We start from the raw sequence: 18,197 nt of genomic DNA on the forward strand, positions 1-18,197 counted from the left end.
TCATATACCTTCGTCATCCATTTACGTCACGTAACACCTAAGTTGGTATATGGGAAGATAGCGAAACGACCGCGAGTGCACTAAGACTGTAGTGTGTAGTCAAGACTTATATGACACGTATGCCATGGTTTCCACGTTAGGGCCTGTTGGTTATGTTCACCATGCAGTCATGTCATACCCCAGTTTTTCAATATGTGATGTGAGCAAAACCACCACAAGAGAAGCAAGACTATGACATGTAAATCATGACATTCAAGACATACATGTAATAATTTTTATGTTATGACTACTTATCTGTGCTCGTAATACAGCTGTGTTATGCCATACAAATTTGGGTATATATCGCATTGTCGAAATTGCCAGGAGAGCTAGAAGTTGTAGGTGGCTAGATAGACAGATTGATACGGTCAATGTCACCAAAGTTCGCTAAGAAATGCTTCGCATTTATTCGCCTGGCTTTCAGCAGATCAGTCACAATTGAGCCTAACATCTTTGTCCTCTAGCCGCCAAAAGCTCTTCGCCACGCACAGATAGCAAAACTGTCTTGCACAACAGACCAAGACCCACTGTGTGCACGTGTCATTGCTCCCCCTCTCAAAAAGCATCGCCTCAACACTGACAAAGTTGTAAGGGGGAAGGGAAGTGTTCAGCGTGAGTAATACTGCTTTATCCTAGATATATGGACTACGTGCGGGTATGCTGCGCAAGAAGACCGTGTGCTAGTCTCGGGAATAACTCGGTAGTTGACGTCGTTGAGGCGCTCGAGAACTCCGTAAGGCCTAGAGTAATGACGTAGGAGTTTCTCGGACCTGCCGCGTTGGTGGACGGGAGTCCATATCAACACTTTTTTTACGGGTTCGTACGTCACCTGTCTGTGAAGAAGGTTGTATCGGTAAGCCTAGTATTGTTGCGGAGGGCGGATGCGAAACCGGGCAAGCTGACGAAATTCTTCGGTGCGCTTAACATACTCAACTGCATTTTCTGTGGTGCTCTAAAACGTGTTAGGTGGAAGCACGACGTCTAACATCGTCGTAACCTCGCAGCCGTGAAGCAAGGTAAAGGTGCGAATCATGTGGTCTCCTGCGCGGCAATGTTATATGCGAAGATTACAAATGGTGGAGCACTCTCCCACTTCTTGCGATTTTCGTCCACATTCATAGAGAGCATGTCAGCAATGGTTTTGTGGAGCCATTCCTTGAGACCGTTGGCTTGCGGATGGTGTACAGTTGTTCGGCGATGATCAGTGCCGCTATAGGTATCTGCATTTCTTCCAACAGTTGGGTGCTGCAGGCCTTACCTTTGTCGGTAATAACCACTGATGATGCGCCATGACGGAGGACAACAGCATGAATGACGAAGTCGGTGACATCACTAACGGTGGCTCTTGGAAGTGACCGTGTTTTTGGTAACGCGTTAAACGATTCATCGCAACTAGTATTCAGCGGTTACCAGTCGAACATTTGGGAAATGGACCAAGTAATTTTATGCGAACTTGCTGATAAGGCGCTCGTGGGGATTCAACGAGTAGTATAAAGCCAGCAAGTTACATGGGTGAACTGCTGCACCGCTGGTAGTCCAAGTAGGTTTTAGCCCAGGGGTTAACCTAGTGTTTGACAGTGCGGGAGAGTTTAGGCCAGTATTATTTGTGGCGGATACGCTCGAGAGCCCGCGTGAACCGAAGATGCCCAGAAGACTGTCCGTCTTCTATGATTTCACAGTGGCTTGGTACCCACTGGAACCTTGCAGCACATCAGGAGAATGGTATATCACTGCTACCTCTACTGATGAACGATGCGCTATGTCTAAAAAATAAGCTGAGCTGTCAATTGTCCATGGAAACCTGGTTCGAAAATGGTGCGCAAAACTCCCAGTTATATAGCACTGATCCCGGTATAGAATTTAACATTCCGTTAAAGGTTAGCTGATCGGTAGAAAGAGTCATTCATAGGCTTCAACTTTGTATGGCCTACATGAACGCCTTCCTGTATAGAATAAGGAAAGCTGGCAGCCCCTTCCTGCTCATTTGTAGAAGCTCAAGAAGATGTTGAGCAGATTCTTTTACATTGTAAAAATTATGACGGACCTCGAAAAGAAAAACGTTTCCAAAAACTAAATTCTTTGGAAAAGCGATCTCCATCAATCATAAAAATCTTGGGTTCATGGCAAGAAGGGAAGCTACAAGCTACTGCAGCGCGTGCAGTCATTCATTTTCTGGAGGAGTCAGAAATATATCAAACACATTAAAGAAAAAAAGAAAAAAATATATATATTCTATTGTTAATAGGTATGTTTCATACCATTATTTTTGGTGTTTCACTAGGATCTCTTTGTGAAAACCTTTCCAAAAACAGTTCAGTACGTAAGAAGTCACCTTTGACATTTTATTGAACTTTCATTTTTTGTGTGGACAACTAATATGGCGCGAATACTTGTGTTTTTACAAACTGTGTGTGGTTCGGACACATTTATATGTGGTGTGAACACATTTCCGCGTGATGTTGACACATCTCAGTGTTGAAAAACGTGGACTCTTTGCGTAAGTGCTGTGCTATATGTACATATCTATAGCCCTGCGTTTGCTACACAATATGCGGTGTCGACTTTTGTGCAAGAGAAGAGGAGTAGCCGGCGCCACCAACCTCTCCTTATACAAGGTGTCCCACATAACTCGAGCCAAGAACTTGAAAATGAAAGACATTTCAGTGGTCAGCTGAACCAAACGCGTATTACTCGCACTAGCCTGTAGGTACTCAGGCTATTTTTTATTTCTCCCCATAATAACAATAAATAATTCTTAATTACCAATTTTTATTTGTGGGCTGGAAACCCGAAATACGAACACTGAGATGTAGAGCACTTTCAAAAAGCACCCACTATATTGTTTCCTGTACGATACGTCTTGCGCTGTTGTTTTTTCCGCGTTGTAAAGAAAGCATTGCAGCACTATAGCAGTGCACTCGCGGTTCATCACAGGGATTCTATTCACATTTCACGGGCTTTCTTTACAACGTGTACCTAATGACAGCGCGAGACTTATCGTACAGCAAACTACGATACGTCTAGCGCTGTTATTTTTTCCGCGTTTTAAAGAAAGCCTATAGCAGCACTATAGAAGTGCACTCGCGGCCCGTCACAAGGCTTCTTTTCACATTTCACGGAACAGGGAAAAAATAACAGCGCGAGACGTATCGTACAGGAAACAATTTGGTCGGTTGTTTCTGAAAGTGCTCTACAACTCAGTGTTGATATTTCGGGTTTCCAGCCCATAATTTTATTAGTTAGGTAATTAAGAATAGTTATTTATTTGTATGGGGAGAAATAAAAAAATAGCCTGAGTACCTACAAGCTAGTGCGAGTAGAATGTGTTTGGTTCAATTCGCCTCCTAAGTGACTCACTTTCAAACTCTTGGCTCAAGTTATGTGGGACACCCTGTATACATTTATTTAAAAAAGAAAGACTCTCCGTCATCACACGCACTACGCACTTCTCTCATCGCAGATGGTACCACCAGAAGATCAATTTTAGCGCTAAGTCGAACGCCGTACCAGTATAAGACGTTGTTTCGGTGAAAGAACGCCGAAATGGAGCGTCTGAACGTCAGCGGTGGATGCGTTAGCTGTTCCTTTTGAAAGTCGATGTGTGGACGAAGCTCCACGTCGTCGCGCTGTTACTGAGCCATATCAGACATAACAAACGCAGCCACGCTTTCATTGGGCTCTGCAGGGCCTGCTCTGCTCTATTCTCTTCCAGGATTGCTGAATGACTCACGCAGCTGTCATTTGAATTCTTTTCAAGTGTTCATAAGGCTCTCATGATTTCCATACCACGTACGAGCGCAGTCTTGGGGGCGAAGTAGACATAGCGCAGTTTCCTGCTTTCGTTCCACTAGTTGGCTGTGGTGACTGGGTCGAAGTGGTTCAGTCAATCATCCCTGTTCTCGAACACATCGACATGAAAAGACTTTGGGATAAGTGCTAGATAGACCACGCTCGGGATGGTAGTCAAGTGGTCTACGTCATGAAAACTCTTGCTGAGCCTAATTAACCGAACTCGGGAGGTAGTCCTATCAAGCGACGGCTGTGCCGAAGTGGCCTGTTTTCTCCTGAATCGTCAAAACAGTAGTAGAAAATTGTCGTGAGATGGAAATAGCGCAAAAGGGTTGTAACTAGTGATTGATCGATTGATTGATTGATTGATTGACTGATTAGTTGTGGTTGTTTGGTTGGCTGGTTGATTGATTGATTGATTGATTGATTGATTGATCGATTGATTGGTATGTCGGGTTTAACGTCCCGAAACCACCATGTGATTATGAATTTATGACAGACACTGTAGTGGAGGGCTCCGGAAATTTCAACCACCTAGCGTTCTTTAACTTCCACTCAAAGCTGAGCACACACTGCAGGCCTACATCCTTTTCGTCTCCATCGAAAGTGCAGTCGCTGCAGCCGGGATTCAATCCCGTGGCCTGCGGGTCAGCCAGCATCCGAACGCCTTAGCCAATGACCACCACAGTGGGGCATGGTACCCAGCGTCTCCGCTAGTTTTCATGGTAATAGAATGGAAATAAATGATAGCATGGCTTTCAGCACATCAGCCACAGTCGACCAAAACGCCTTTGTTCTCTTCAACTAACAGCCGAAAAAACCTCCGCCACGCACAAGTGGCAAAACTGTCTCGCACAACAGACAAAGACCTATACACTCGATCACCATGGCGCGTGCATTTTTTCGTTACAGTATTTTCGCTCAGACCAATTCTTCCCTCCGCTTTTCTTAAAGACCCTCCAAACGTCTCTGATAAATGAAAAAGAAAAAAAACGAATACGTTATTCTCTCTTGGTGTTTCTTGTTTGTTTTTTGCACACTTCGTCACGCCAGAAGGGTGAATCACGTGACGTAATTAAGGTACATACTGTCGACTGGTCATTATACGAGGATTATCCGTAGTGACCACGGTGTCAGAATATTCACGTGTTGACATAGTGCCCTTGAGCGGCCACAGTATGTTCGGTCTCTCAGGGGCGCTCTGTTGCAGGCCATAGATGGCACCATAGTCACTGACCCAGCAAAGTAATGCTGACGACTTTTCTTTGCCTGCCCAACGTTTCACCTTTGGTGGAGACAGCGACCCCACAAAGCGAGAAGTAAGTTGGTCATTGCGGAATAAAATGAGAAGTGTGCCTTGTTTAAGGATTCGTTTGCATGAAAATGCCACGTACAGGGTGTGAATGCGCATGAAAACCGATCGATCGGGAAGCACTCAAAACCCAATTAAGTTCCGCTTGCGCGCATTTGTACTTTAGTCTCTTCAAGGCATTCACCCATGTCGAAAAATAATTGTAATAATAATTTTTAAAAACGTTATCCCGCGTGACATTCCACCATCAAAATAATTTCCAGTCAGGACGGCCGCATTTTGATGGGAGCGAAATGCAAAGAACACCATTGTGCTTACTTCAGGTGAGCGTTAAGAAACACCGTATAATTAAAATTGGTCAAGAATACTCCGCTGCGGCGTCTCTCGCAATAAACTTGAGGTGTTAGAGCGCAAATCATCAGCAACTATTAAAATATTCCTCTATGGTGATAATATTTTCAATCTTTTATGCATTATTATATATATTGTGAGTGCAGTCACTGACTATTCTTTATCGATTGGACGTGTCATCATCATTATTATAATTTCCTCATCTGTAGATACCATCATCTGCGTGTGCTTGCTCGAGTTCGTCTCGAATAAAGCTCTTCCTTATGTTTGGTGGACGGTGCTTCTCGATCCCCAAGTCGTCTCGCACGTTATCACTGGAGCTCCGCTCGTGTCGCTGTCTACTGCTTCCTGCCATGGCAGGGCAAGACAATCCTGGTTCATGCAACACCACCGGCTCAGTGCAGCCGCCGCCTTCGACTCTGACCATCCACAGCCACCAGCGTGATCCGCCAGTGTTGTCGAGTATCAAAGGGAATGACGTTGAAGAATGGCTACACGCCTACGACCTCGTCAGCGAGCTGAACAGGCGGGATACTCTACATAAATTACGTACGGTCCCTTTCTACTTGACTGATGTTGCCAAAACCTGGATTTGGAACCACCTCTAAGATCTTCCCGACTGGGACACGTTCACACGGCAGCTTCGTGAGATTTTTGTTCCCCCTGTGTTCGCCCTGAGGCAGCAACCAAGAAGCTTCCTGAACGCATTCAACTGGCGAGTGAACCATACACCTCGTACATTTAAGATGTTCTTGCCTTGTGCAAGCGTGTGCTTCTCATCTATGACCCAAAGCGACCAAATACGCCATATTATCAGACATAAATACCGTCGCATTTAACGCCCTTGCATGCGTCGCAAAATCCTACTAGAACTCGAGATGTCATCACCATTTGTCAGAGACTAGAAGAACTTCAATCTCTTCGTCTCTGCTATGATGTCTCGGACATTCGTCTTCTTGCGGCCCTTGACATTCGTGCCCCGGTCCGCGACATCATTCGTAAGGAGCTTCACGGGCACTGCTCTTCCTGCGCTCCACCATCTACTTTAGCCTCAGCTCCAACCAACTTGCGGGACATCATTAGGCAAGAATTTGCGTCTGCTTCACATCTACCTTGTTCCACCGAATCCAGACCTCATCAGGTACTAACGTACGCCGACGTTTCGGCACTCTCAGCACCCACCACAATCCCAGTGGCTACACCAGGTGGTCATGTACTTGTGGCGTCAGTGTCACCACCGATACGTCCACAGCCGTAACACGCCACGCCGTGCCCTTCTTGCCCGATCTGTTATTATTGCGGCTATAGGGGTCACATATCTCGCTTTTGCCGAAGGTGCCAACAGTACGAGCAACGTGGCTACGCTCCAGAGTAAAGCGGACGCTTCAGTCAACTCATGAACTACCAGCGCACGCCTTACCGGTCTTCCTTTCGGCGTTCGCCCTCTCCTTCTTACAGTATGGGTATGCCTGTGAACTCCCGTGAGTCTTGCCGACGCTCACCATCTCCAAATCACCGTTCCGTGTCACCTCTGCGACCCGCCTCCAATGTTCTGGATGCCCACTCAGAAAACTCCCCAGTGCAGTTTTAGGAGTGGAAACTGCATCCACCAGACAGCCAGCGATTCCTCCAGACAGACCCTCGAACTTTTTAATAGTGTTAGTAGAAGGTATACGCATCGAAGCCCTAGTGGTTACAGGCGCTGCTATTTCGATTATTCGCTCTGACCTTTGCTCCCGTCTCCGCAAAGTGATCACACCTTCCTCAGGCCCGTCTCTCCGTGCTGCGACGAACGCCATTACTCGCCCACTCGCCTAGTGTACAGTTCGTGTTTTCATAGACGATATTCGTCATCACATTGCTGTTTCAGTTTTCCGTGAGTCAACCCACGAACTCATTTTGGGGTGGGGTTTCCTGTCGTCTGCATGCGCTTCTATGTCTTGTCGTCAGCGCCTCATCCACCTCAGTGCCACTGACTCTTCTTTATCGAAATAAAAAAGGCGCATTCGCCTCGTCACGACCTCAGATTATGTTCTTTGACCATCCCGAAAAGAAGTAATTAGCGTTGATTGCATCAAAATTGTGAATGGCGACGTGCTTCTACTACCTTATGGCTGACCGGTACAACGGGGCATTCCGATCATTCCAGGCCTTATCCATTTTTCTGAAGGGTCTGCTTTCATTACTGCGTTAAATCAGACCCCCTTATCATTATTGTTGCCCTGTGAATAAACAGTCACTTCCGCTATTGACCCGCATCCCGTTGCAATGTTTGCCCTTCCGAGTCAAGAGGACCTACGAGAACCAAGCTCGCAACCACTCAACTCTCCCACTCCTTTATCGGGGACGACAAGCCCTGATTTGACAGCAGCCCAGAGTCAATAACTGCTTAATTTTGACCCTCAGGTCGCGGGATTGAATCCCAGCTGCAGCGGCAAATGAAGCGGAAATGCTGTAGGCCTGTGTGCTCAGATTTGGGTGCACGTTAAAGAGCCCCAGGTGGTCAAAATTTCCAGAGCCCTCCACTACGGTGTCTCTCATAATTAAATCGTGGTTTTGGGACGTTAAACCCTACATATCAATCAAGATTTGCTTAATTGATTGAACCAACGTCTCCCTTTGTTCGAAGTTCATTCTGCTGTCCTCGGTATGACAACTTCCGCGACTCACCGAATTCAGACGGACGGCTCCCGAATTATTCACCGGCGCCCATAACGCGTGTGTCTTGCAGAACGCAAGATCATCGAGAAAAACGTTTCAGGCATGCTTCGACGGAATATCATACGCCCTTCCTCGAGTCCATGGTCCTCGCCAGTTGTTTTGGCGCAAAATAAGGACGGAACAGTTCGTTTCTGCGTTGATTACCGGGCACTGAACAGAATAATGCGCAAAGATGTTTACGCTCTCCATCGAATCAACGACGCACTAGATTCGTTGCATGGTGCACAGTATTTTTTCAGCCTTGACCTACGATCGGGCTACTGGCAAATACCAGTACGTGTCTGAATCTGACGAAGAGAAGACTGCTTTTTCCACCCCAGATGAGCTGTATGAATTTAACGTGATGCCTTTCAGACTTTACATCGTGTCCGCTACCTTCGAACGGATGATCGATAGCGTACTGCGTGGCCTGAAGTGGAAAACCTGCTTATGCTACCTCGACGACATCATAGTGTTTTCGTCTACCTTTTCGCAACATCTGCAACGTCTCGAAGAAGTCCTACGTTGCCTTGCAAAAGCTACTTTACAGCTGAATACGAAAAAATGCACCTTCGCAAGCAAAACAATCAAGGTTCTAGGGCAATTAGTCAGCAAAGACAGTATTCGATGGGATCCTGAAAAGCATGCCGCCGTCCTCGAGTGCCCCCGTCCATTGCATGAAAAAGATCTGCGCAGTTTTCTCGGCTTGGCATCCTACACTAGGCGCTTCATACGCGACTTCCAAAGCTTGCATCCCCACTCCATCAACTGCTCGCAAGTAACACGGCATTCGTCTGGTCCGAAGACAGTGAAAAGGCTTTCCTGGCGTTAAAGCAAGCCCTGACATCCGACCCGATACTCTGTCACTTCGATCCAGGCACACCTACTATTCTTCACACTGACACCAGTGGTCATGCTCTCGGTGCCGTTCTACTGCAGCGTGACAACACCGCACGCGAACGTGTCATCGCTTACGCCAGTCTTGCTTTGACTGCTGCCGAGAAAAAATACACAATGACCGTACAAGAGTTTCTCGCTGTTGTATTGGCGGTACAAAAATTTTGCCCATACCTCTACGGCCACCACTTCACAGTCGTCACCGACCACAACGCATTGTGCTGGCTTTCATCGCTAAAGAACTTATCGGGTCGCCTTGGTCGCTGGGTGCTTCGTTTATAGGAGCGCAATTTTGATGTCGTCTACAGGTCTGGTAAAAAGCACCAAGATGCTGATGCTCTCTCTCGCAGCCCTCTACTCAACCGTGATAGCCCACTTTCGCCAATTTCCACCGTGGCATCACCCATCGCGGGTCTCAGTTGGCTAAGATCCGGCCGCCCATCTACCCTTGTGTCGCATCAACGCGTTGACCCTCACTGCCGCTCCATATAGCACGCTTAGAAGGCACATCCGCTCCTCCGAACGCCCGACTTCGTCGACAACTTAAACAATTCAAACTTCACAAAGGTGTTTTACACCACTATATTTACCACGTCGAAGAAAACAAATGGGTCCCCGTTATACCACGTTGTCTACAACGTCAGGTTCTTGAGACATTCCACGATGATCCTGACGCTGGGCATCTCGGCAATCACAAAACGTACGAAATCACGCAGTCGGTTCGCCTGGCCTAGCCGCTCATCAGCCATTGCCAAATATGTTTCTTCGTGTGCCTTATGTCAACGGCGGAAACGGCCCACTACAGCTCCTTCTGGCTTTCTGCAACCTCTTCCTTGTCCCGCTTTGCCATTCGAAGTCGTCGGGATAGACTTGTACAACCCCTTTCCCATGACCCCCAATGAAAATCGTTGGATTGTGACGACTGTTGACCACCCCACTCACTACGCAGAAACAGCCTTGCTGCACGCTTATACAGTCACTGAAGTAGCCAATTTTTTTTGCGCGTAACATATTTTTATGCCATTAAGCTCCACGTGTTCGGCTCAGCGACCGCGGCAAGGTATTAATTTCCTCTATTGTTGCAGAGGTTCTACGCGCCGTCAACACCATCCACAAGACAACATCTACTTATCATCCACATTGGCTTGATAGAACGCTTTCATCGTACCCTCCCGGACATGATTGCCATATACGTCAACCCTGATCACATGAACTGGGGCGCCATTTTGCCATTCGTAACGTTCGCCCACAATACGGCTACGCAATGCACCACCACCTTTCCTCCTTATTCTCTGGATCATCGCCGCTCTCTAACTGTAACTTGGGATGTCTCCTTCCTTTCGGCTCCGGCTACCTCAGCACGCCCTTTATCCGCACAATTTTTGTCTCACCACGTGCACTGCCGTCCTCTGGCCCGAATTAACATCGGCATCTCCCGAAAGCTCGCAAGTCTCACTATGACTCGACTCACCGTGCTGTCACCTTTTCTCCAGGAGACGAAGTTCTTCCCTGGACTCCCGTGCGTGTGTTCCTCAGCTGTTTTATACGACCTTATATGGTCATTGAACAAACGTCCCCCGTTAATTACCGTATCTCACCACTTAAGGTTCTCTCCAACCACCGTTGCTGTGGGACATAAACTGTGCATGTTTCTCGACTAAAATTGTATACTCGACGCAATTCTTAATATTGTATGTCGCTCGCCAGCAGGCCGCTTCCAACGTGACGGGGAATTAGTGAAGCGCAGCCACTGACGCTTCTTTATCAATTGGACGTGTCATCATCATTTGTATAATTTCCTCATCTGTAGATACCATCATCAGTGTGTGCCAGCTCGAGCTCGTTTCGAATAAAGCCTTCATAATATTGCTATATATTGTTAAATATAAAATCGATGCGACAATGTTGATGCATTGCAATAAAGGCGTGCGCACGGAGGGGCAGGGGGAGAAGAGCCACCTTTTTAAGTCGCCTAAGAAAGGAATAGGGTGGAAATGTGGCGTGGTACTTTTAATTAGTAAGGCTGGAATTTTAATTAGTAAGAGCATGTGAAGTGCTTAGCACAATTTGGAAACTGCCTGGTAATAGCATTTCTAGATAGAATACGCCTCTTTGGCACGTCGAGCATCACTCTTCTATCAACGTCGGGGCAATATGAGTGCGGCGATGACGTAGTGGTTTGAGCATCCGCCTCGCATGCAAAAGGTCCGTGGTTCAAATCACGGTGCCGCGCAGTTCCCAACAGAATTAAAAAAAAATCCGCGTGGTGATGGAACTGCATTAAGAGGCCTGGGGTGCGGCCTCACCGGTAACCACCGCCGGCAACGCACTCCCTCACCAGAGAAGGATTGGCCGCCCTGGTGCAGTATCTGGCTGCTACCTCCCACATGCATACGTCAATTAACTCATGGCCCTCAGTCCCCAGCAGCTGTGAAGCAACTGACCATGGCGCCGAACAGATCTGCAACGCAGCAGAGGGTGCTAAGAATCCTTGGATGCGGACAGGATGCCATTGGAACCTGAACTTGGCAACGTTTAACGCTAAAACCTTATCTAGTGAGGGAAGTCTAGCTGTACTTTTCGAGGAGCTAGAGGGTGTTAAATGGGATATAATAGGCCTCAGTGAAGTTAGGAGGCCAGATGAGGCATATACAGTGCTACAAAATGGGCACGTCCTTTGCTATCGGGGCTTGGCTGACAGAAGAGAACTGAGAATGGGGTTCCTAATTCACAGGAACATAGCTGACAACATAGAGGAATACTATAGCATTATTGAAAGTGTGATAGGTATCGTAATTAAACTGAATAAGAGATACAAGTTGAAGGTGGTACAGGCTTACGCGCCTACATCCAGCTATGATCACGCTTCAGTTGAAAGCTTCTATGAAGACGTGGAATCAGCGATGAGTAAGGTAAAAACGCATTATACTATAGTGATGGGAGACTTTAATGCAAAGGTAGGGAAGAAGCAGGCTGGGGACCAGGCAGTAGGAGAATATGGTATCGGTACTAGGAACGCCAGAGGAGGGCTACTAGTAGAATTCGCTGAACGCAATAATTTACGGATATCGAATACCTTCTACTGGAAACGAGGAAACCGCAAGTGGACATGGAGGAGCTCTAATGGTGAAAATAAGTACGAAATAGACATTATAATGAGTGCACACCCAGGCATCATGCATGATGTGGAAGTGGTTGGCAAGGTACGATGCAGTGACCATAGAATGGTATGGTCTAGAATTCGCCTAGATTTGAAGAAGGAACGACAGAAACTGATACGCAAGAAGCCAATAAATGAGCTAGCACTGAGAGGGAAAGTACAGGAATTCAGAGTCTCGCTTCAGAACAGGTACTCGGCTCTTAGTGAGGAAACCAACCTTAGCATAGATACAATGAATGATAATCTGACGAGCATCATTACGGAGTGTGCAGTGGAAGTTGGAGGCCGGGTAGTTAGACAGGACACTGGCAAGCTTTCCCGCGAAACGAAGAATCTCAATAAGAAGAGTCAAATCATGAAAGTCTTAAGTACAACAGACAAAATAGAACTGGCAGAGCTTTCGAAGTTGATTAATAGGTGTAAGGGATGCGATGTAAGAAGGTATAACATGGAGAGAATTGAACACGCTCTGAAAAACGGAGGAAGCGTCAAAGCAGTAAAAAGAAAACTTGGGATAGGCAGAATTGCATGTATGCACTAAGGGACAAAGAAGGCAAAATAACTATCAATATGGATAGGATAGTTAAAATAGCGGAGGAGTTTTACAGAGATCTGTACAATACCCGGGACAACCATGACCTTAATAATATAAGAACTAGCAGTAACACTGATGACACTGTCATCCCACGAGTAATGATAGAAGAAGTCAGAAAAGCTTTGGAGAGCATGCAAAGAGACAAAGCTGCTGGTGAGGATCAGGTAACATTAGATCTGCTGAAAGATGGAGGACAGATTGTGTTCGAAAAACTAGCCACCCTGTTTACGAGGTGTCTCCTGATGGAAAGAGTGCCAGAGTCTTGGAAGAATGCTAACATCATCTTAATACATAAGAAAGGAGATGACAAGGACTTGAAGAATTACAGGCCGATCAGCTTGCTCTTTGTAGTATACAAGCTATTTACTAAGGTAATTGCTAACAGAGTAAAGAAAACATTAGAATTCAATCAACCAAAGGAACTAGCAGGATTTCGAACAGGATACTCAACAATCTACCACATTTATACTATAGATCAAGTAATTGAGAAATGCTCAGAATATAACCAACCACTATATATAGCCTTCACAGATTACGAGAAGGCGTTTGATTCAGTAGAAATATCAGCCGTCATGCAGCAACTGTGGATTCAGGGCGTCGATGAAGAATATATAAACATCCTGGAAGAAATTTACAGGGGATCAACTGCTACCATAGTGCTTCATAAAGAGAGCAACAGAATACGAATCAAGAAGGGTGTAAGGCAGGGGGACACAATCTCCCCAATGGTATTTACCGCGTGCTTACAGGAGGTTTCCAAAAGCCTAGAATGAGAACAGTTAGGGATAAGAGTTAATGGAGAGTACCTTAGTAACCTGCGCTTGGCCGATGACATTGCATTGCTGATTATTTCAGGGGACAAATCGCAACTCAGGATTACGGAATTAGACAAGGAGAGCAGAAAGGTGGTTCTTAAAATTAATCTGCTGAAAACGAAAGTAATGTACAACAACCTCGGAAGAGAGCAGCGCTTCGAGATAGGTAATAGTGCACTTCAAGTTGTAAAAGACTATGTCTACTTAGGGCAGGTAATAACCGCGGAGTCGAACCACGAGACTGAAGTAACGAGAAGAATAAGAATGGGGTGGGGCACATTTGGCAAGCACTCTCAAATTATGACAGGTAGATTGCCACTATCTTTTAAGAGAAGGTATATAACAGCTGTATCTTGCCGGTAATTAGCTACGCAGCAGAAACCTGGAGACTTACAAAGAGAGTTCAGCTTAAATTGAGGACGACACAGCGAGCAACGGAAAGAAAAATGGTAGGTGTAACCTTAAGAGACAAAAAGAGAGCAGAGTCATTAGGGAACAGACGGGGGTTAAGGATATCATAGTTGAAATCAAGAAGAGAAAATGGACATGGGCCGGGCACGTAGCGCGTAGACAGGATAACCGCTGGTCATTAAGGGTAACTAACTGGATTACCAGAGAAGGCAAGCGACTTAGGGGGAGACAGAAGGTTAGGTGGGCAGATGAGAGTAAGAAGGTTGCGGGTATAAATTGGCAGCAAGCACAGGACCTGGTTAACTGGTGTAACATGGGAGAGGCCTTTGTCCTGCAGTGGACGTAGTCAGGCTGATAATGATGATGATGATGATTATGATGATCAATACGTGCTTGCAATCGTGTCATTTGAAAAATGCTTAGAGCAGACGTGATCGATAGGCACTATAGTTGGTCTCCCCTCGACAGTGCATGGCGCCACTGCTTCAGGTGATCACTGTGGGATAACATATTGAAGAGAGGTACACGCTCCACACAAGTCTGATAACCAGAACGGCAGTTCGATAAAAACACGTTCTACCCAGCTTGGAATAGTTTAGGTAATAATGCAAATAATCGCAACACTACTCGAGAAAGCATTCACATCTATATTTCTTTCTCGAAAAAAAATTATCACGTTTTTGACGGTACTCGCACCTAGTGTGGGTGGTGAAGAGACGAATACAATTGCTCGCACTATGACTGGAACGTTAAGTAATATCACCATCATGTAAAGCGAAGCTGTACCCTAACTGCTGGTGTAACAAGAATAAAAATACACCCGGGTATAGTCTGCACTAGTGGTGCGAGCTAAAGGCAGAGCGGAGCTGATGTGTTCCTAGCTAATCCTAGCCGCACGAAGCGATGCCAGTTTGATGAAAACAGCGCGAAAATGGGACGAATCCTTAAGATCAAATCACACGTGCGCTGCTCCTCCACGCATCTTTGATCAACATACATCCTTAGCCTTCGTCCTGTTTTCGCGCTGTTTTCATCACAGTAACACGTACCTGCTGGCTCTTCAGGTTACCTTTCAGAGAATTGAGGCCTAGTTATACAAAGTGATGCCGAGTGATGCCGATATGAAGTAATTCAAAGCTATGAAAAGTTCCAATCGTATCCAGCAAAATTGCCTCTCGCCATTTCAGCCTTGCTATATGGTGGACTACATCCGGCGCGACGAGTCCAGCAGTCTCGCTTGGCCGGTTGCTGCGATGTCTGGTAAGCGGCTTCTTCATCGGCAGTCCGAACCTTCTTCATGCTTCTTCGGCCTTCCCATGTCTCCGTCTGACGTGCACGTTTTATACAGAATGGGGGAACGCATGCGCAGTTGGCTGCGACATCACTTCTGTCGTGACGGAGGGGTTGTGTGCACTGTCCAGGCAAGAAGGCTAGTGGCGGAGCAGTGTATGGGAAAGTGAAGCAGGTGTATACCTGTACAACCGGTTGCTAGGCAACACACGTTCCGTTATCACGGCAGAGAATTTCTTTTTCCTTGCTGGTAGTGGACAGATTATGTCAGACTTAAGCAGCTCCACTGCTTAAAAAGGGTCAGATTAAAAATGAGGTTTTTCCTGTATATTACGCGGACTGCAAGTTCCGCTGCGACCTCCTAATGACCATTAAGCGTGTGAGCTTCAGAGAACCAGGAGCGTTTCCCACTGCTGCTGCAGCTCACGTCGGCTCCGTATATTTTGAGCACTCATGCCGGTTCTTCAGGTTATATCCAGATAGTTTTCTCATGACTTAGTATAGCTAATTGTCAGGATCATTTTGACATCAATTTTATCCCGATATTATCCTGGGGTGGCCCAGAAGAGCCTTCGGAAATTCCAAGCCTGGTGCCGACCTAGGCTATATACTCAAGCCTAGATCGAGTGCGGGCTCCCACCGCTTCATCGCCGCCCGTCTCCTAGCTGCCTATCATCGTGGAATACGTTGTCGATGTACCCGCCTTCGCGCCCAAGATCAACGCCGCGCGGCATTGCAATGCACTGCTGCCGCGAAGACTACGTGCACCGACAAGTCAGCCACCCCGCCGCCACCTTCGTCGCCATTGAAGCAGACCAGTGCTTCGCCAACGCCGCCTCGCCGTCACGCTCCAATTTCTCGTCTCGCGGCCAACACCATCCACGTCGTTGGCCGTCCTAAAACTTCCATCGGCCTTAATAAGCTTCAGCCTTGGCACTTATATTCTGCCTTACTGCAAGCAGCACACTTGCATGTTTTCCCCACCGCATCCCGTGACAATGTGCAAATCCACCCAGTGAATAATACTTTGACATTCAGCGTCACAGACTCGGCTCGATCCCAAGCCTACCTCCGCATCACATCGGTGTCCGGCACTACCTTCAATGTGCACATTTACGCTCTGCCCCCGGATGATGCCCTGCGAGGCATTCTATACCGTTCGTTCGATGACTTCACAGATGAAGCCATCCTCGCCGAACTATAAGCTGATAACCCTACTCTTGTTGTTGTTGAAGGCCACTGAATGGGCAAAATTCTCCACATTCTTGTCACCCTCACCAAACCTAAAGTACCCCAGTGGATTTTCTACCATGGTGTCAAGCTTGTTTCAAATGCCGCGCTCGACCAGCTACCGAGCCGACGCGTGCTCCAAGCCATGACTGCATAGGTGCAGCCGTTGCGGCGCGAAACAACCGCCGCTCCCCGAGAACTCACCGCCAGCATGCACACCTCGCTGCATCATGTCTAACGGGAATCGCTCGGCACACAGCTTTAAATGCAAGCATCGCTATGCACAGAGGTCACAACGCCGGAAGACCCTGGGACCGCCTAATTGATCCTCGCCCCAGCAACCCACAGAGTCTGTGCAGACTCCTAAGAATGAAATTACACACGGCCCTGCGCCGCCACCACAATCGCCCCATCCTCCCGGCATGACAACTACAGTTTTACCATTCTTCGCCGGTGTGGTGCCCAAAGCCGCCACTCAACCCACACCCTCAGCGTAGTCCTCTTCCCTCTTCCGCCGCTCCACCAGCACTCCCCTAGCCGCAGGTCGCTGCACTGCAACAGGAAATTTCCTGTCTACGACAGCAACTCGCTTCCAAAGATTATCTGCTTGAAACATATGGTGGAAATGAAGCCTCTCCAAACTCAGCCTAGCACGCTTGAACAGAAACTCGAGACCATCTTCGACCGCTTATCTGCTCTTCTCTCATCCACACCCTCTGCATAGGGAATGGACACTCAACCTGCCGATGGGTGCGTCGGCAAGCGGAAAAGGCACACCACGCTGCTTAAACCTCAACACCTTTATGAGGAGATCCAAGCAGCCATCAAAATGGCCCAAGCCAATTTCGAGAAGCGGCTAGACAGCCGCTTCAACTCAGTTCACCAGCTACTAACGACGCAGCACGAAGCTCTCAACTCCTTGCGCAGGACATTGCTGCCTTCCTCTCAACAACATCCCTTCAATCACTTTAGGAGACAGTCGATACCCTGCACGCTTTCATGCTCGAGAGCGCCCGAGCAAAGTCATCACTATAGCCGTGCTTCGCACCACCTCCGCTACCTGACCCTCGAAACCGCAAGCCGAAGAAACTTCTGCTAATGCTAATCATGGCTGACTGGTCATTGTAACTATTTCGCAGTGGTTTTTTCCTCAAGCGAAGCCACCTACTCTTACACTTTCAACAAGTTGAAATTTCAGATACACCTGACGTCCTCACGCTCCAGGAAACTAGCATAGTTGTCTCCCTGGCGGGGTACGTCCTCCACAATCAAGCAGCTCACTATGCCGCACCCCGTTCCATCACGTCCATCCTCACCCAGCGTACGCTCATGGTGAACCTCGTCGATTTACCCTTTCCTGCGGTCCACCACGTTTTCGTTGAGATTCTACCTCAGAAACGGGAAGATCCTTCGCTCCTAATACTGAATGTCTACAAACCTCCCTGTGTTACCGAAGAATCATCTCTTCTCGCCCTACTACGCGCCGCGGCAGTAAAAGCTGCGAAATCCCCTTTCGTACTCCTCGGCAACTTCAACGTCAAACACCCGGACTGGGTTTACGCCAAGGCTGACCACCCAAACACGAGGCTTTGGCCACTTACTCACGAC

Source organism: Rhipicephalus microplus, chromosome X (genome assembly GCF_043290135.1).
Source record: "Rhipicephalus microplus isolate Deutch F79 chromosome X, USDA_Rmic, whole genome shotgun sequence".
In the NCBI taxonomy this organism is placed as follows: Eukaryota; Metazoa; Arthropoda; class Arachnida; order Ixodida; family Ixodidae; genus Rhipicephalus; species Rhipicephalus microplus.